Genomic DNA, 19,931 nt, shown 5'->3' with positions numbered 1-19,931 from the left:
TGGGGTTGTATATGTCTCAGGCGTTTGTTCCATGGCCAAATAATAGTAAAAAATGGAAGGATAACCATTTCTCGAGTCTTAAGATAAATCTTTATTTTTTGAGTGTTTTGCCCAATGGACCCATATATAACTGACATTATAATTAATTGTATATGTAATGTATTTGCTTATTACATACTGCATGCAAGAAGAAAGAAAACACTGGTCATACATGAATTAGAAACTCCAACCGGAAGTAGGCTCAAATCTTACAAACGGTGCGATATATTGAGAAAAAATAATCGAAAAAATATTCCCTTTATGATACCCCTTGCCGATTTTTTTTTTTTTTTAATCAAGACGTCTTTCACTTGTGTCTGTAAAGGGACATGTACATATGTTGTGAGGAATGAGAAGGAGATTTATGCTCATATGCAAATGATGAGCTGTGTAAAGAGCGCAGGTTCAGCTAGTTATGTAAAAGGGTTAAAAACTTTAAAAAACATTGAACATAAAAATACCCTATCAAAAGCAACGTTAGCCTACTTGTTCACAATAAGTAACGTTTTCGTTTGAGAATTAAGATAAATATTAACCTCTAAAACTTGATGAGATGAGATGGTCATATGCGTACCAATTTATGAAGAGAATACGCTCTATTATAAAGACATTAGATGGGTTTTACTGAACCACTATCGTCTCACCCCCTAACTCATGCATTTAGACAGTTTTACTAAGCTTTTTGCAAGATACCTACCACCATCCTCTAATAAAATAAAAACATATCCCGATGATAATCTAACTCTTTTATTGCGTTAATTAGTATATTTATTTTTTTCTTTATAAATAGAAGTTCCATATACAGAAGTTTAGAACTCTCACTCAGCAATCGGAAGGTCCAGAATTCGAATCCTGCCTGAACTGTATCTATGGTGTTAAATTAGTTTCTTTCAGTGAATGCTGGGATATTTCCTTTAAATCTAGGCTCTAGCGAATTGCCATTCAAACTTCTTCCCACATTGTTGTTTCTTTTTGAAATACCTTCTCCACTGTAACTGAAATTACGTGAATAAGATAAATAACAAAATAAATTAATTAAAATTAAACACTAATTAACTATAGTGTAATGTGAATAGTGTTGAAATATATGGAAAATTGCGTCTGTATATTGTGATAGCCATTACAAATTCGTTGAGGTGAAACTTCTCAATCGGTACCCACTTCAGTAATCTCCATGAGTGGGAAAATTACTTTACCACTTCACGATCCACTTTATCCAAAGTAACCAAGTCCTGACGGATCAACCCGAGCTATTACGTTTACCGCATTTGTTTCACATTTAGAACAGCATGAGTAAATTCACACTTTGTTTCGCCGACCTTCTTTCGTGATTTATTGCGAGATGTTTCGTGTACAACATATTCACGTTAGGGAAGAAAATGCGACCAGAAGTGATCTCGTACGTAGTAAAACGAAATAATTTGGATTAAACCGGGAAGCTGTTTAAAAAAACTCATTCGAACAGTAAATTTATTTCCTTTCAAATTCATGTTATTTACAAGTTGATCTTAAAATTTCCTTGAGATCAAGAAATAATTGTAAAATAGGTATACGTATGTTAATACGATAGCGGGCTTGGAAAGATTTTAAAACTCAATGAAAAAAGATCAATGTCTTTCATCATAAATTCGCCTGTAGTTTTAATAATAACAGGGTTAGTCCGCTATGTTTCTTAAACAGTTTACAATTTATAATTTCCCATTTATTAATTAAACGCTTTATTGTGTGCTGCAAGTTCATTCATTTTAAGGGGGAACAATATTAAGTAAAGTGTTTAGTGACAAGATCAGGAAAATTTAAGAATGAAAAACACTCGCAGAAGGTGTTAGGCAGGGATGTAGTGAAGCCTATACAATAGTATATGGTGTATATACTAATAGACACCTATTATCTTTATAATCCAGTGTTACTTACCTTAAGTTTACGAAAGAACGAACGTAGAACAGGGTGGATACATATTTGAAAACTGTCGAGTGTATAACCAAAAAAAAATCTAGCATTGCGACTCTGGTGTAAGGCAAACCCTTTCGACAGCCTCTGCAAAGGAAGAAAAGATTAACAGCAACATTTCCTGTGGTTTAGATCTGCGAATGACCCAGAATGTAGAAGTTTAGAGCAACCCTATATAACAGCTACTAAGTTCCTGGTTTTTCAAGGCTAATATCCTGAGACAATTAAGAAGGAAGTGACAGCATAATGTAGACAGGAAATCGAATTGTTCTATTTTACAATACTATACGATATGGATTACCATCAATATAAAGGGTTGCCAGATCTCTGGGTGTCGTCCGCAGTGTCTGAGTTCGAAATACTTCTACGGACCAAATGAACTAGATATACAGGCAGGGTCGGATCCAGGATTTTCTGAAGGGGCGGGGGTGCACCAAATAACAGCCAATACATTTGAATTAAATTTGAGTTTTTTTTTTTCTTTTCTTTAATGCCTTTAATCTATAGTGTGAATTAGGAATTGCCCTGGAAATGCTGTGTCTGCTTTCGATGAATCCTCTTCCTCCAACCTTCAGAAAATTGACAGAAACTATTGATTTTGCAAAACTCACTGCTAGCTTTTCACTTTAGGTAGTGTATATTTACAACGAAGGAAGGGGAGGTGCACGTGCACCTTTGCATCCCCCTAAATCTGGCCCTGTATACAGGTTTATACTAAAAAGTACCTATAATTAATTATATGTCATTTATCTTTATATGTTGTATTAGTTGTTAGAAGGGATGAAACTAGAATTCCTGAACTAAAGGGACGCTCATTAATAGATACATTAATACGTATGTCACGAGAACACAAGCCCAAATGGGAGGGGGGAAGTGGAAGCAAACTATCATGGGCAACCGACTAAAGCGCCAGCATTTGATGCAGATCAAACAATTAAATATTCTCTTAGTATTCAGGCGTTTTTTTTTAAATATATCACTAAAATAACATGTCATTATTGAAATTTCGAACAATTACTTTATTTTTAGGATATTCGAAAACCATATTGAACTGGATTCAGGCTATTTTGTGATCTTTAACCACTTTGTTGAGAATCGACGTCCTAAAAGATAACGAGAAATAAATAAAAATCAACGAAAAGTTCTTATGTCCAATCTTCGTTTGACTAATAATTTTTCCTTCAGTGTTTCATTTTTCCTTATTTCTTGAACTTTTTCTAAGGATACACCTTTCCCTCGCGTCCCTCCACATTTCCACTCTTGGTTGTTAGTTATTTAAAGGATTATATTGTTAAGTAACAAAAGGCTAGGTTTAAATTCTTCTTTGTTGCATTTATCATCGCGCGGCACCAACAGTTTTCATTTAATAATTTGACAGAAATGGGGATGAAATTTAAAAGTAGTTTCGATGGAAATGAACTGTAAAATGGGTTCAATGTCTTGAAACATGTACTATTGATACTTGATAGGAAGGAACTGTAAAATATGAAGTGCGTTTTACAAGAAAATAGATAAGTACCAAACCTTTTAAAAATAAAGCAATATCTTATATTCTTGCTATACCAGTCAGTAATGCACATGTCGGACGAGTGTTTAGTGTAATTAAAGTCAGATGGTACGAGTAGAAACAGCAAGTCAACAACTTGTGAAGGTCGTAATTTGTGTTCTTATGATCTTGAAAATGTATATCTACCTATCTACAAAATAGAACATAGCAAGGTAGACAGGCATAAACGAAAATTTCTTTATTTGCATTTACAATATGCACTCGATACAGTATACCTTGATTGCTAGTGAGTCTAATGATAATTCGTTAAGTTTTAGAAGTAACTATCATAATAGTGAACATGCAAAAATCTTCAGACTCATGTTTGTGTACTCAATTATACAAATCCCTCTTTCTTCTGGGGTTGGCTTCAGTTTGATCTTGCAACCTTAACCATTATGGGGCGTTCCGAGTTCAAGGAAATAATTACCATGGTTGAGAGGAAAAGAGATGGAAAGTTTGTACAGTACGCTTAAGTAGGCTCTACATGAAAAGTTAGTTAAGTACTGATTTTTTTTTTTTAAAATTAGAAGAGTTATTTACGATACCTGAACATGAATCTTTTAAGTTCTGAAAGGAGTTTCAGATGGAGATGGGGATGAAATATGTCTAAAATGACCAGAAATGGACTTGTTTCCCTTATACACCGAACGAGTCATATCACTTTAACTTCGTTTTATTAAAAAAAAAAAAAAGAATCAAATATCTAGATTTTTCTGAGGAAAAAAGATACTTTGTAAGCATTTTATCTAGTTTGATCATTGATTAAAGTAGGATACTTCGGTGTCCCGACAAAACGTACCAGCGACAAAACGTACCACTTGAATTTTTGCGACAAAACGTACCACTTTTGACGACCTGTCATAAATGACAACCTGCCATGGATTAATTAAAGCATTTCTGATATTTATTCCACGACAAAACGTACCACTTATATAAATTACAACCTGTCTTGGAGTAATTAAAACATTTCGGATATTTAATCCGCGACAAAACGTACCACTTCAAGCTTCTTTTTTTTTTCAGCGTGTTCACAGATTATTCTCCAGATCGAACAAACATCTCTTAAAGGTTCTGTACGTGGCAAACGTAACACTAAACACGTTTATCAGCGAGTAAAAGAACACGAGTCTTCCAAAATACATTAGACCAATGTGGGTGCTTACATATCTAACAAAAAAGAACATAATGTTAAGAAACTACTTCCTCATGAACAGGTAAAACAACGGCAGTATAAGGTTGACAAGAACAGACAGGTAATGTATCGAGTTGTCAAAGTGTAGAAACTCATTGGTAAAAGAGGGCTCATTTACAGAGGAAATGTAGCAGCCTATAAACTGAAAGACACAGCTATAGATCATGGAAACTTTTTGGGTATTATTCCTTTCTTAAGCAAATTTGATCTTCCGCTTAAAAGTAATTTAGATAAGGTCACCGAGAAGAGTCATATACGAGGAAGTAAGCAGGATAGTGGTCGTATAACTTTTACTAAACACGGTGAATTTTGTTTTGAATGCTATCAACACACTTATCAGAGAAGATATTTCGAAAGATGTCTCTCAAGCTTCAATATTTTCTGTTCTATTAGACACTACTCAAGATATAGTAGTTTCAGGCCAGTGCTCTGTTGTTTTACGGTATTTTCTTAAAATGGTTGTTAAACAAAGTATTGTTGTCATTGTAAAATGCATATCTACCACAGGCCAGTGTCCTTGCGGTTTACTGCAGGAAATTCTGCAGAAGTTGAACCTTGATATTAAGAAGTGTATTGGAAATTCAACCGATGGCTCAAGTAACATGGAAGGACAATATTCGGATTTTTTCAATTCACCTATGATCAGTTACACTGTGATTCAATTGATTTTGAGTTTAACAGCCCTTTTAGCAGCGAGGCTATATGAGACGGGACATACTGATTTACGGGAAATCCGAAGCACATGAGCTCCTGCCAGGAATCGAACCCAGGTCTCCCACGACAAAGGCGCATACGCTAACCGCTTAACCACTAAGAAACTCAGTTACACGTGTGGTGTTACGCTCATATACTCAATCATGTCATATGTGATCTGACAAAAAATTGCATTGATTCTGTGTCATTGTTCTGCTGAATGACTGCGCGATATTTATGCGTGAGTCTTATCAGCGAATAGACATTTGGAAGATCAAATGTTAACAAAGGCGTCTTACAATTATTGCGGAAACAAGATGGTAGAAAACACACTGTTTTTCAGAAAAGGTTTGGTCACTTTTCGAACCCAGAAAGTGCTTTGTATATAGAGTTGACCATAATAATTAAGAAAATTGCTTCTACAGAAAATATCAAACGAAAAGCTAGGTGTAAAGCGAAAGGATATATAAAAGATCTTCTCAAGTTCAAAACAACTCGAACAGCACAAATGTTCCTTAAGATATTTCAAGTGATGACCTCTCTGTCAAACTATCTCCAAATAGAGGGTGCTGCTAGTGTAGTCCTATCGGATGGTGCAGACTACTCTGTTCCAAGTGAAAGAGTAGAGAGATGATTTTGAATCCGTTAAGAATGCAGCATTAAGGTTTGCAGAATGGGCCAATAACAAATTTGAAGACTTAGAACGTGATTTCTTTTTCTTTTCTTTTTTTTTTTTTTCTATTGACTTGTCGACAATTCGCCTTCAGAGATGGACAAAGATTTTCCTGTAAATATGAAGATGAAGCTGCTTCTATCCATCGAAGCATTCAATACAATATTGGACATGGTAGTTTCGAGTATTTCTTCAAGATTCAAGAAGCAATGTACTTTATGGATTATTTGGACAGGTAACAGAACTTCCAGACGTGCCTTTCGATAAACTTACATATTTTCTGAAAAACTTCAGTAAAGAAGTTTCCAAGGATACTATAAATGTATTCTCTTGGACTTTTGAAGGACGTGGATATACTTGAAAGTCAGTCTTGATGACGAGCACAACCGAGAAAAAATGACTGCTGATGGTGCAAGTGATTCAGAATTAGGAGAAAATACATTTGTTTACAAGGAAAGCGAATGCAAAACGTGTTGCAAAATTGTCCAATGTGTTGCTTTTTAATTTTGCAGAATTGTAAATTTTGCAGTAATACTTATCCAGGTTTCCAGCATACAAATTTTTATTGACTTTGCCCGTAACTCAGGTAACATGTAAAAGAAATTTTTCAAAACTTAAATAAACTGAAATACATTAAAAATAGGATAACGAGTACAATGTCTCAGGAACATTTGAAAACATTTATGTTGATGTCTATTGAAAAAGATTTATTAAAAATATTTCGAATACAAAAGTGATAGATACAGTAGCATAAAAAATTAGTACACTAAAACATCTGCTAATTTTGTAATATAGTATACGTTCTCCTTGAACTTCATATAATATTTTGAACAATTGAGAATAATATATTGATGAAAGAATATCAGGTTTTAATTGTCAGTTGTTAATACTATTGACTTACTGTAGAAAGAAAACTGCAATTGATTTGCGACATTGAGATGCTGGTGGCCCTTGTGGGAGAAAGCGCCCGCGTCCCTCTAATAATGCCTATCCGTCTCTGGTCCAAAGCCTGGATAAAATGTGATGGAAATCAGCAAATATTCAAATATTGCATCTGCAAGATTCTTGCTGGTCTTGGTCTGGCGAGAATCTTGCAGGTATTTTCTTGGTATTGCGAGAATCTTGCACGCATGGTCTTAGTCTTAGTCTTAGTCTTAGTCTTGGTCTTGCATCGCTACTTTTCTCCCCAGCAATCTGTTCAACTTTTAACCTTATTTTGGCTGGTATGTATATATTTATCTCCCCTACCGTCCTATCAAGTGGTACGTTTTGTCGCCTGTCATTATTTGATGACTGATTAGAAGACTCTTCACAACTAGCCCTCCAGGCAAGTGGTACGTTTTGTCGCCTGTCATTATTTAAAGTGTTTTTAGAAAACCTTTCACAAGCATCCCTCAGGGTAAATGGTACGTTTTGTCGGTGGTACGTTTTGTCGCTAGTACGTTTTGTCGCGTATTCATTTAACAGAATAAAGAAACAGGGAAATATCAAAAAGAAAATGATCTATCATAGATAAAGACAATGGATAGATTATATTGTATATTGTATTATATATATATGTAGATAGTAGTATAGATTAAGGAACTATTAGATCGGCATATAAAAATGCTACTGACGTTATAGCCCATGCAGGTTAAAGCCGGCCAGAATTCATTCAATTTGCATTCAATTTGATTATGCAAAATCAGCGCATTGTTTCCAGCATTATTATTACAAGATTTATATGCTTTTTGAAGTTGATTACCTTTTAACTGTGTCGCTAAGTGTAAATACATAGCTTCTGAACTATCTCATGATATTCGTTTAGCACAAAAAAAAAAAAAAAAAAAAAAAAGCCTCCATCGGCAATAGGGCCTATGAAAATACATCCGTTCTAACCATTTGGCTACAGAAAGCATGGTATTCTTACTTTGAACTCTTACACCAGAGTGGGTCGCGATAAAGCAACGTGGCTCAGAATATGGAATATCGAAAAGTGAATTGCACAGTGAACATTATACATTATACATAATAAGTTCGCGCACAGGACATTGGAATCTATGTAGTAACTCCTCTCTATGAGTTACAAAATCGTCCTTCCGTGCCCCCTTTTTCTTTTCTGATCGAGGAAGTGAGGTAAATTATGTTGTCCGTACGTTAGTAATGTATTCGATACCACATAAAAAACATAAATCACTTGACTTAACAGCCCTTTGTGGGCCTGTACCGTTCCAACGCCATCTGTTAGCGACCGACTGAATAATACCCAGCTTAACGACGAACATGTGGTCAGCGCGCTGTGTCGCCCTGCCTCTAACAGGCGTATCAGGTGCTTGCTAGAGCTACTGGCCGTCACGTCTTTTAGTCTCGGTTCAGACGTGCAGAAAAGTCTGTTGCGGGCCCGCAACAGAAAACTCTGTTGCGGACCCGCGCGAGCCGGAAATACATTGGTTCTTATCATTCATGCCACACGTGCAGACTTTCCCGCACGACTCTGCTGCGGGCCCGCAGCGGGCGAAAATTGAGTTGCGGGGACTGCTGGCTCGCAGCGAGTCCGCACAGGTGTTGCTGGTCGGAAAACCATTGCTGGCAATGAGGCAAGCCACACGTGCAGACTTTCCCGCGCCCGCAGAAATGGAAAGCGAAGAACTGAATGAAGAACTAGTCATTAACGAAATACAAAAATATCACGAGATATGGAATTTAAACTGCGAAATGTATAGAGATAGAAATAAAAAACGGGATGCATGGAATAAGGTCTGTGAAACCTTATGTGAGAAATTTAATGAAAAAACAGAAGAGGAAAAAAAACAGCATTGGTATGCATTATTATTACTTTTCAATGTAAAAAAATCTAATATTCACGTAGTATTTACATTTGATTTTCGTTTAGCATTCCTTTTCAGCAGCGAGGCTATGAATACTTTTTTCTTATAGCAATAGACAAATACGCTTGGAAAACAAGCCTTTATTGTTAATGCAGTTTCTTTGATGAGATTTCTTTCAATCACTCCGGTATGAATCGACTGTTTATAACGTACGTTGCATTATACTTTAGGTCAAGGTCACGTATTATATAGCCTCTGTGCTCAAAAAGGACGCTGAAGTCCAAAACAACCATCAGAACAGAAAAGAAAGAAAAAACATGGTTTTTCGGCTGACAATTGTTGTCTTTATTTGTTAATGTACTATTTTTTTTTAAGTAGAGTTAACACGAAAATTGTTGAACATCAGGGTACTCATGTGGTTAAAAAATAAAAAGCATGCTCGAGATGGAACAGAAATATTTGTGTTTTTCGTACAATTCATAATATTGTGCACGTCATTGCTATTCTAGAGATAACAACTGAATGTTTTCTTACATAAAGAACAATTTAAACAAAGGTACCTTGCCATAGAACTCTACCTATGTCGCTTACAAAATAATCAGCCCATCTGTTTCTGCTTCCGTTTGCTGCATTGCCTCCTTGTGGTGTGGTACACGTATTGGGGATTTCCTCAAAACCTTTTATCGTTAAATGTCAGTATAAAAATGTTTCCTTTTTCTCACTTTAGAAATGGATTATTCGGAAACACTAAATCCATTATTTTTATTTAAGAGTTTACATTAAGAATTTCACATCTCCAATCTAAGCGAGTCCTCATACTGAACGCTTTCTCAATATATAACGGGAAATGTCACTACTATAGGAATGAAATGAAATACTTGAGTTTTACGTCGCACGATTATACCGGGTAGGCTAAAGGAGATGATGATGATAAATGAATGAAATGGTGCAATGAATAAAGTGGAAGGAAACGTGAGAACCCCGAGAAAACTCATGAACACGGTGCTTCTCGCACCACAAAGCCCACTTGACTCAAGCTGGGATCGAACCATAGGTGGATACTCTATCACTAAACCACCGGACCCCACTACTATAGAAATCCCCCATCTCCCCTTCGAGAGAAAATTTCCAAAGACGCTGAAACCTGTCCTCCATTATTTTTATTATGAGTTTACATGGCGAATTTTATATCTCTAATTGAAGCGAATCCTCACATTCGGTAATTTTTGAATAAATAAAGAGAAATTTTACTATTATTGAAACGCCCCCTCTTGAGCGGGATATTCGGGAAGTCCAAAAAAATGTCTAATTTTTAATTTAAAGCCACCAACTATGTCAAAAAATCGAAATTAGTCACGCAATTGTTAAACTATGCCAGTGGCCGCTAATAACATTTGAAAATGTCTATGAATAGGTTTCCGAATGTTTAACTTTCTGTGCTCTTACAAATGATAATTAGTTAACATAATTAACTTACCTTAATGTAACAGCCAGAGCTCATCCGTGGCTAAGCGGTTAGCATACACGCCTTTGGCGTGGGAGGCGCGGGTTCAATTTCCGTCGGGACCTAATATGGTTCGGATTCCACGTTAATCAGTAGGACCACGTCTCATATAGCCTCGCTGCTGAACGGAACGTTAAACTCAAAATCAACTCATTAATGTAACAGCCAACATTTCAATTAATGGTATCGCTAGTATCATGAAAGTATCTTCTGCTTTAATTTTACCACTTATTTTCGATAAGAGATCATCAAATGAAGTTATGCTCATGCGAAAATAATTAAAGAACTTTTCTTCGTCATTGCGCAAGTCAATAAACATGGAAGAAAATTCACCTTTAAGCAGTCGTGAGCTTACGTACGGATGAACCCAGTATCGTCTCTGTTTCTTCCTTAGGATTTTACTGGCTAAGTGTACAAAAACAGCACGTTTTCTTCTTTCAATTTCTATCTTCATTTAACTGCAGCTGGAAATAAAATGAGCTGTTTTCTATGTCTATGTGAAGTGGTTGAGCTGAGACGCCCGCACGAGTCTGCTGCGGGCCCGCAGCAGACTTTTCTGCACGTCTGAACTGGTTGCTCTGTGACGCCCGCACGAGTCTGCTGCGAGTCTGTTGCGGGCCCGCAACAGACTTTTCTGCACGTCTGAACCGAGCCTTATTCACGTGTTTTCCCAGTTTGCCTCATGACGCTTGATGAACGCCGAAAAATTTTCAAGACCAGAACGAGAGCATGTAGAGTCCTACTGTACAGGTACCGATTTTTTTTTTTTTTTAAGTGTTATACCGTAGTCCATTTCCTAACCGTCCTGTCTCAGCAAAAATCAGCATTCAGACATTGATGAAGAAATGGCGCACAACAGAAACTGTTGAAAATGTACCAAAGACTAGGGTATATCTGGTCGTCTTCTTTTTTTTCTCATGCGTTTCCGAAGTGATTCTTCAAGTGTCCTAACGGTTTAATATTGTGCACCAATTGTAGTATTTTCCTTTCACCATATACAGGGTGTTTCAAAACAACACGGACAACGTTTGGGAGGTAATTCCGGACTCCAAGATAAGACAAAAGCTACAGACCAACCTGAATGCGCAAATGCTTCCTTTCGGAGTTACAGGCTCCTGAAAACATGAAAAAGTTAAATTTAAAGGTCCATAGCTCCAAAACTATGGGACCTACCGTAGTCGGATCAAGACTCAATTAGGAACTAGTATGTACTATATCCAGATATCCAAGTTTCAGAATCCTGAGGTATTTCCTCAACAATTTTTATAGAGGTGCTTGGAGAGTACTTCAAATTATATACCCGTAGCAAAGCTCCCTCTATAAAAATTGCTTCATTAGTTTTCTGTTCAAACCAGCAAATTTTCATTCACCCATAGACACATTTTAAAACCTGTTATATGCACTTAAGAAAAGCTGGCGTTTCACAATTGGACAGAACACATGGTGCATTCGAGGCACTGTTGAAAAACACTCTACACCCATAGAGACAGCAGCAAACTTAGAACGTTGAAAAGTCATAATTCTATATAAGCGTAATCCAGCATGATAGATTGGATTTGTGCGTATTATCTCCAAATAATGGAAACGGTAGTACTTAGAATATTTGACAGAAGACTCAATGATCAACTACCGACAACAGCGAGACGAGTGGCCTTGTTTGCCTACACGGAGAAAAATGTATAATCCAGTCGGCATGTAAATGTTGTTTTTACCAGGTTACGCGCGTCACTACATTTAGTAATGTTGTTTCATCCGTAGTACGATCTACACCACCGTCCAGCGAAAATTTTGTATTGTGGGACCACCATTTCAAATCTAGAAATAACGCCATACCCATTCCGACGGTGGTAACTTACGTATATAATGTTGTTACCACCTTCCTACGACTGTCCCCTCTTGGTTCTTTCTAAATCTGTGACTCCCTACCTTACGAGAGTAATAGTTTTTAACACGAAATCAATCATGTGAATAAAATTATCCAATCACAGCGAGTCTAGCTTGACGCCGAACTCCAGACTTGGCATGGTGTTCCCACCTGCTGTACTTTTATACATGAAATTACATTACTTAAGGAGCGCACACGCGTAAATACGATGTATCCACACGCAGAGCCGTAGCTAAGGGGGGGCCAGCGGGGCGCCCGCCCCGGGCGCTGATAGCAAGGGGGCGCCGAAGGAGCAAGGAGAAAGAAAAAGTGATGTTGGACATGAGTAAAGACGAGTCGCCCCCAGAAAGTATTGGCGCCCTATTAGATCAATATTGCTGTCGGTTATCAATGAAATACGTAGATTTCTTAAAAATCTTCTTGCTCGCTTCGCTCGCAATCCTAGAGTTTAAGTAAGTCATAACAAGTTTTTACTTATTACTTGAAGAGTTGTAGATGATTTCTTAATGACATGTGGTATACAAGGTGCCGAGTAATGACTTATAGTGTACGCAGGAGCATTTTCAAAATCAGAAACGAGCAAAGTCGTGTTCGGCATTTTGACAGTGATGAGTTTGCTTAGTTCAAAACGTTTTTCTACCCAATCCGATTAATCTCGACGCACAGTGGGGCCAAAGCACTGAATTCTTGGCAAAAATAAGAATTCGCAATATGAAGCAGAAAATTGAAAGAAAACCAATTAGTTCGGTGTATGCAGTGGTTACAATAATCTTATTTCGACATTATTTTATCAAAAACATAGAGTTTTACATCATAAAAGGAAATGTTCCTTATATTCGCGCCTAAATTATATAACAGATTATATGATTGGGATAAACAAACGCGTGGGCAATATGCTTTGATTTGGCAATTTACAATTGACTTACATTCTTACGCATGAAAGGAAAAAGTGTACTCATTCATTTTACAACTGAATAGTAACAAAATTGAAGAAAAGTTCTTGCTTCTCAAAATTATTTCAAAGTTGTGGAGAGCAGGGCCGGATCCAGGACCGACTTCTGTGGGGGGGGGGGGGAGCGGTGGGTTGTCATACTGCTACTATTAAGGGCTCCAAACTTTGGGATGGGTTTTATTTATATATATAAAATAAGAAAGTTCCATTTTCTGGGGGGGGGAACGATCGCCCTCCCTGGATCAGCCCCTGGTGGAAAGTTCGTTGTGACAATGAAGCCCCCAACGAGGTCTGGCGGCAAAATTCCCAGAATCGATCTATATTCAACTTTGTCACTGCGTGCATGGGGATCACACGTCTAATAACCTAACACTTGCTCATAAATTCATCCAAGCTCAATTCAAAAGCAGCATTTCATCCAGAATGCGGTTTTCCTCAAACATTTTCATGCGCTATATTTCCCAAAAATGCAAATATGTGCAGGTGTTCTCTTTGCATACAGTAAGAACAATGTTTCCGCTACGACCTATTAAAAATCACAAACATATTATGCCATATTTTCTACTAAAATGCCATTCTATCGTTTGACTATACTTTATATGCTTTCAGTACCACAGTATTTTCCAAATATGATAGGTAGGGGATTACCATAGGGATATGATAATGATATTATTATCATTCCAAATATGATTATTGACTACACATCACATCAACATTCTAAATATACAAAACGATACATACATGTGGGTCGTGTCACCATATATTCCAGCCACTAATTATCTACACGCAATATAGGAATATTCGCATTCAAAGTCAATTTCCTATCTTCTGTCACTAAGCAGCGTCTATCCGGCTTCGGTGGATAACCAAATTTACACGTCCCATGAGTTCATTGCAAACTGCTATCACTTCTTTTCCTGCACACTATTTAATGTGTACACTATTAAGGTTTCATTATAACAAATTATATCCAGTCAATCTTTTATTTCATTTTTCGAGTTTTTGCTAAGAATTGCCTGGTTTGGCCCCACTGTGTGACGGTGAGAATGAAGGTATGAAAGTGAGAAGAATAAAGAGACATTCAAGCTGCTGTTTGCGTGGGAATATTAAAAATAAAGGTAAACGAGGGGAACAATAACATTTTCGAACTTCAAGCAGTTGTAGAATAGGGGCTTAAGGGATCATAAATTAGCCTAACGAAGTTCGACTTTTTCAGACTCTAATCACTATCAATGATTTATTTTTATATTCCATTGACATATCAAATGCTTCCAATTCAGAGGAATTTATTGGAGTCATTTTTTCATCAACTTTTTGTATCGCCAGCATATTATTTTGTGCATACGTGTCTAGTTGTGTGATGTTTTTATCTATCTACATACATACAAAACATAAGTACACACATTCTTCATATATGTGCGTGTTAGTGTATTTTAATATGTTAATCAATAATAAGTACCTTAAATTCGGAACTTTCTATCATTAAGAAATTAAGAAATTACTATAATTTCAGACATATGTAGTAGCCAAAGTATATTTAGGATTTTAAGTACAAACATTGAAAACATATTCTTCACCTCCATCGATCAATATTTAGAAATTCATAAAGAAGGCTCCTTTTGAATTTCCATTACATTTTACAAAATATTTTTTACCGTTAAAAGATCGAAATCAAAATACTATTGATGTGGTCACATACAAAATAAAAGTAAGAAGTTTACAATTATTACTGGAAATTAATACTGTCACCCATTTCGAACAATTTAAAAGCCCATAGTTTTTAATGTATTGAAATCATTTTTTATCGATGGTATGAAACGTCGTAAATAGTAGTAACTTTCCATAACTGTTCTCCTAGTGAATCTGTATACAACCAAAGGTAGTTTTGTCAAGTTTAACAAAAAGTCCAAAATAAGGTTCTTGAAAACAGCTCTTATTTGAAAAAGGGTACACAATGATCGTTTTTGGTTGTTGCAATGGTTTGGTCTTTCCAAAAAGATGAATAAAAATTCAGCGTAGCATAACAACAAAAGCTGCTGTTTTATTTATATATATATATATATATATATATATATATATATATATATATATATATATATATATATATATATATATATATATATATATATGATTGGTAAGGTCAGTGTAGGGGGCGCTGAATTCTACTTCGCCCCGGGCGCCAAAATCTCTAGCTACGGCTCTGTCCACACGGAAATCCTAGTCCTTTTTTTCTCAGTGTAGAAATAGCATGAAATGAACACTGCAGTGATTGACAAACAATCTTCCCTTTTGTGTTTGTTTGCAGGACCTGTAGCCAAGGGTGCCGATCCTGGGGGACCGGGCCCCCGTAAATCACATGTGTTGCAATTGTTACAGGTGTTGTTGTATTTTTTTTATGAATTCCTCCCCCCCCCCCCCAAAGTTGCAGACAAATCGGCGCCGTTGCCTGCAGCTATCTGTCAATCAGGATCGGGATCTCTTAATAGTGGTCGTTCGTATCTCATTTTTGAGTGGTGTTCAGATTTCAGCCCAGTAGACTACAATAATCCCCAATAAACCTTGATATATCGGTTTTCTTAATTTGTTCCTTTCAAAATCCACGATTTATTGTTACTCTTCCTAAAGTTTTTTTTTTTTTTTTTCATTCATATCCTTCGTTTTATTTTATGTTTGCACTTGTGTCTATAAGAATTAACATTTTAAAAAAAATTAAGAATGGCAAAGAGAAAGGGTCTTCCTTTTCAAAACACTATATGAACCAAACCGTGACATTAATAGAAATAAAATCCTTGCATCATACATTGCAGATTCTACAGAGCTGAGATTCAGGTTAAGATATCACATCAAAAGTAAATCACTGGATAGCCTAAAGAGTAAATCAAAACATAATTAGTAAAATGTCTTGTGGGTGCTTTAACTTTTTCTTACTATATATATATATATATATATATATATATATATATATATATATATATATATATATAACGAGTTAAAAAATTTAAAGGTGCAATTATGTCTTTGTACTTCCGCCTTATAATTACATTATAATTGTAGTTTTTATATTGTGCTCAAAAGTAGGATAAAAGTGTTTTCACGCTGAAACTAAAGCGTGCAAAGAATAGATAAACATATATAATTTTTAATCGTACATAGTGGTTTCTAATATATTGTGATATCGTCGTCTTTTTGTACAATAATTACAATCTTTTTTTCCTCATCCTGTTCCCTTTCTTTATAACATCTGCCAGAGTACAATAACTTGTCAAGCAGTAATCTCAATCAGTATTTTCTCCGTCAAGCTTAATTACATAAGTATTAACATGAGTATTAACAAAATAGTATTAAGATTTTTTTTTTAAAAAAAAGGTACTGTAAACAAATAAATCTGTCACTTATATATATTTTTTTTTAATACTCCTATTAAACCACAAGAAATTTATAAACAAACCAGGCACGAACCCAGAAGTTTTTGATGGGACGGTCCAAAGTTTTTGTTGGGGGAGGGGGGCGTCCAATACTACAAGCTAGTACGTCTGTGCAGTATTGAATGGATATTAATCTGCACCCGAAAAGACGATAAGGAATTGTAAAATGATTCTGCTTATATTTTCAGAAAAAAATATAGAACTAGATTGTTTCCTATAAGAGAAAGAGTATAGATGAAATGAAAGATCAAATTTTCGTGTTACATCAATCATTTCCCTATTAAACATAGTTTTATTAAGAAAGTGTACAAATGTATCTGAAGTTAGGAAGTTTTAGGTGGAGGGAGTCCGGACCCGGTGGACCACCCCAGTGGATGCGCCTCTGAAACAAACTCTTTCGGTACCCATATGCTAACTGATTCAAAAGCTAGTCCTCAGAATCAAAAGGAAACATTTGGTGATTATCCACATAAGGACTATTCAAACTGAAGTTACTGGTGTTATTTTCAGTTGGGATTACTACTGGCATCACACACATTCCTGACCATACTCTCAGTTTATGAATATACAGTTCTTTTTTCAAAAGTATTTTTTACAGTAGAATTAACACAATATGACGCCAGATATCCGAGGTCCAGCCATTCGCCTCGCCAAATATCCGGGCCGATTTCAAGAAATAAAGACCCATTTAAAAAAAAAATAGTGGGAAAAAATCTTGCTGAAGTGGGAACAGTAGACCTAGGTATTTGTTCTTAATAATATAATTTCTTTGAAATGTATGTTCAAACTAACGTTGAATTGTTTTAACTGAAATTTTAAGTTTTTTTGTAATAGTATTTTCTGTTTCTAGTAAAATGACATATTTATTAGGCCTCGTTTAAATAAACGAGTGTTTTTTTTTTAATTTCAGAACAGCTTTTTTTTTTTTTTTTAATCATCCCAACTATCTGGATTCCTGCATATCCAGATTAGTTCAGACCAGAACTTATTAGTCTAAGTAACCGAAGTTTCAGTGTATATAGCACCTGGATTGGGATTTATGAAATATTGCTATCGATGTCAAGAAAGCAATGTTATTTTCCCAAAAGTTGGCCTATTTTTCCTAAAATTTGGGCGTTAAAGACAAAAGCCAAATAGAGAACAGAATGTTTTCTTTTTTATTATTATCATTAATAATAATAATAATAATAATAATAATAATAATAATAATAATAATAATAATAATAATAATAATAATAATAATAATAATAATAATAATAATAGTAATAATACAATTCCATGACATACTAAATATAAATAGCAGAAATTGCGTTTTCTTTAATTGCCTCACAACCCTGTAATTTGGATACACTAAGCAAAACCATCCAAAACGCTCATCCAATAATCCAGAGAAAGGAAACATAATACTAACACATAGCTGACTAAAGCTGCCGGTGTCAACTTCTGAAGCCCGCCTTTTTTAGCGGTGGAATGAATCGCGCATATGGTGGCAAAACATCTGTCTCTCAGTCATGATTTTAATAATTCAAATCAGGTTGGCGGTTGTCGCTAGCTGTGCTGCCTGCTATCTGACGCCTAGATATGTCATTAACATTCTCTCAATTTGCATAGAGCCTAAGGCTTAGGAGGGGGTAACTAATATCCTTTAAATTCAGTTATTCTTAACCTGTGTCCTACAAAATTCGGTGTATGCTGGAGAAATGGAATCTGACAATGAAAGTGGAAAATAAATGAAAGTAATATAATTCAATATAAATTTGAGAAAGAAACATGAACAATATTCCAATGATGGGTATTCCAATGGTAGGGGTCTCTTAGGGCAAAGAAAGTACTCTATTTGATGTTCTCTTTGACATATTTCTATCTCTCTGACATATAAGCACTGCACGTTTAATCTGAAACACCCGGTGCATATGCTAGTTTCTTCTATTTCCGCTAGAGCTCCTTCGTGGCTAAGCGGTTAGCGTACGAGCCTTTGGCGTGGGAGAGCGGGGTTCGATTCCCTGGCGGGAGCCCACGTGGTTCGGATTCCACGTTAAGCAGTAGGTCCACGTCTCATATATAGCCTCGCTGCTGAACGGGTCGTTAAACTCAACTCAAGTTAACTCTATTTCCGTTGTTTCTAGTTTCTACTTTCTTCTTAAAATTAGAAAAAAAAATGATGAAAATAATATTGAAGATCTTTAATGGATATTTCAAGAACACAACCCTGGCGCTATAGCCTGCTCAGTGCTTTGACCAGTCTAACTGTTACTTATTTGGGGATTGCGTACTTAGAACATCTATTTCCATCTCGTTAGCTCTGGATTTCTAGACCGGACCCTGCTACTTCTTCATACAAATAGCTTCCAATTATCTCAACTAAAGCACCGAAAATTATTCCCCCTTCCCTACTAAGAATTGAACCCGGGATCACATGAACAAAAGACACGCGCAATAACATTCGGCTGCATTGATGCATTGTTAGTAATTGCTATTTCACACCAAAACAAAAGATAAAAACGAAATCCTTAATCATTTAAATGCTCAAAATATATTGCAAATTGGTATTCTGCAAAAAACGACCGAGAAAAAAAAAAAAGAGATTAGATAAACATTCTTTGTGAAGCAGCTACTACGACTTCGATTTGTTTTCCTTTGGGAATCCCTTGATCACGAGATGTGAAAGAAGTATTTTTAAGATTATTACTGGCTGGCATAGTACTGCGTTGTTCACTGTAGTAAATAAGAGAGATAAGAGATGACAATTATTTTTATTGGGACAATTTGATAGGAGGAGCCCGATAAAAGATCCGAGCCTTTGGATTATAAACAAACAAGCAAACAAAAGAAGGCAGGAAATTACATCTGTGTAAATTCCTCCTTTCAAAATAAACAACATACAATTGGATTTCATTATCTTAAACAATAAAAAGTAAATGCTACTCTCTATTATAAATCCATTTATTGTAATTTTTCTGCACATTTTTTTTTCATTTTGTTGTCAATCTCTTATCATTTCAAAAGTATCTTATTATAAACGTCCTTTTAAAAAAAAAAAAAATTAAAAAAATCCTTGCGTAATGTATGCTGTTGACGTCAGAGATATTTCCAATCACGTGGTAGAGGGATTCCCCACAATAAGAAACACATCATCCGTATTACGGGACCTATATTTCAGACTAGTGTAACCAACTTCATGCTTTTTTTCTGTCATTAAAATTATTATTCCCTTGCCATTATTACTTTTTTTTTTTTTTTTTTTTTTAGTCAACAAATATGT

At 35.7% G+C, this 19,931-nt stretch overlaps 1 protein-coding gene and 1 long non-coding RNA gene across 5 annotated transcripts in view; one reads left to right on the top strand and one right to left on the bottom strand.

The window, feature by feature from the left end:
- The window catches only part of cact (NF-kappa-B inhibitor cactus), a 201,877-nt gene that overhangs the window by 32,246 nt on the left and 149,700 nt on the right, over positions 1–19,931 (top strand). The gene's annotated exons all lie outside the window — the stretch shown is intronic.
- Positions 1–19,931, bottom strand: part of LOC145690344 (uncharacterized) — a 102,721-nt gene that overhangs the window by 2,458 nt on the left and 80,332 nt on the right. For 2 of the 3 annotated variants that reach the window (XR_014132195.1, XR_014132196.1), the window contains one exon: positions 1,954–2,076. The exons of the other annotated variant lie outside the window; for it this stretch is intronic. This is a non-coding gene — a long non-coding RNA (uncharacterized LOC145690344). The remainder of the gene's footprint in view (positions 1–1,953; positions 2,077–19,931) is intronic. 3 annotated transcript variants of the gene reach the window in all.

This window comes from Thermobia domestica, chromosome 7, assembly GCF_964235325.1.
Source record: "Thermobia domestica chromosome 7, izTheDome1.hap1.1, whole genome shotgun sequence".
NCBI lineage: Eukaryota > Metazoa > Arthropoda > Insecta > Zygentoma > Lepismatidae > Thermobia > Thermobia domestica.
Note: the sequence above shows the minus strand (reverse complement) of the source record. Positions and strands in the feature narration are given on the sequence as shown.